This window comes from Primulina tabacum, unplaced genomic scaffold (genome assembly GCF_025594145.1).
Source record: "Primulina tabacum isolate GXHZ01 unplaced genomic scaffold, ASM2559414v2 Contig104, whole genome shotgun sequence".
Lineage (NCBI taxonomy): Eukaryota > Viridiplantae > Streptophyta > Magnoliopsida > Lamiales > Gesneriaceae > Primulina > Primulina tabacum.
Genome location: NW_027459727.1, coordinates 188,746 through 189,271, shown reverse-complemented (window position 1 = coordinate 189,271; position 526 = coordinate 188,746).

Genomic DNA, 526 nt, shown 5'->3' with positions numbered 1-526 from the left:
GGTCTTTCGACCAGATCCACCTTAAAACCGTACGTGCGGGTCTCCCGGCATGCGGCTCACGTCATTTGAGGTGGAAAATCGGACCTTATGTTGGTCGCATGGCTTTAACCGCAAAACACATAGGCATCATGGGAAATTTTAAGCATTTATTTATGTTACGTAATTATGATTAATTTGACATCTATCATGAATAAATCCATAAAGATCTCTTTCATTTTACTTGTGTGTTTTTGAAATCTTCTAAAATATGAAGCATTAAAAGTAATTAAATGTCCTAGATTAAATAAAGAGGTTTCTCACAACAGATATTAGGACAATTTGACTTAACTTTGTAATGCCCGAGATTTGATATCGTGTTAAATTACGATTATTGATTTTAATCGAGACGATTATGAGAGGGGCTAACCGAGACACGAATTGAGATCGCGTTGAAAATTAATGTGTGAGGGCAGTAGCATCGGCGCACATGCGCGACCGGATGCGCGCACATGCGCCAACCAGGCAGAAGACCTCGCGCATATGCGCG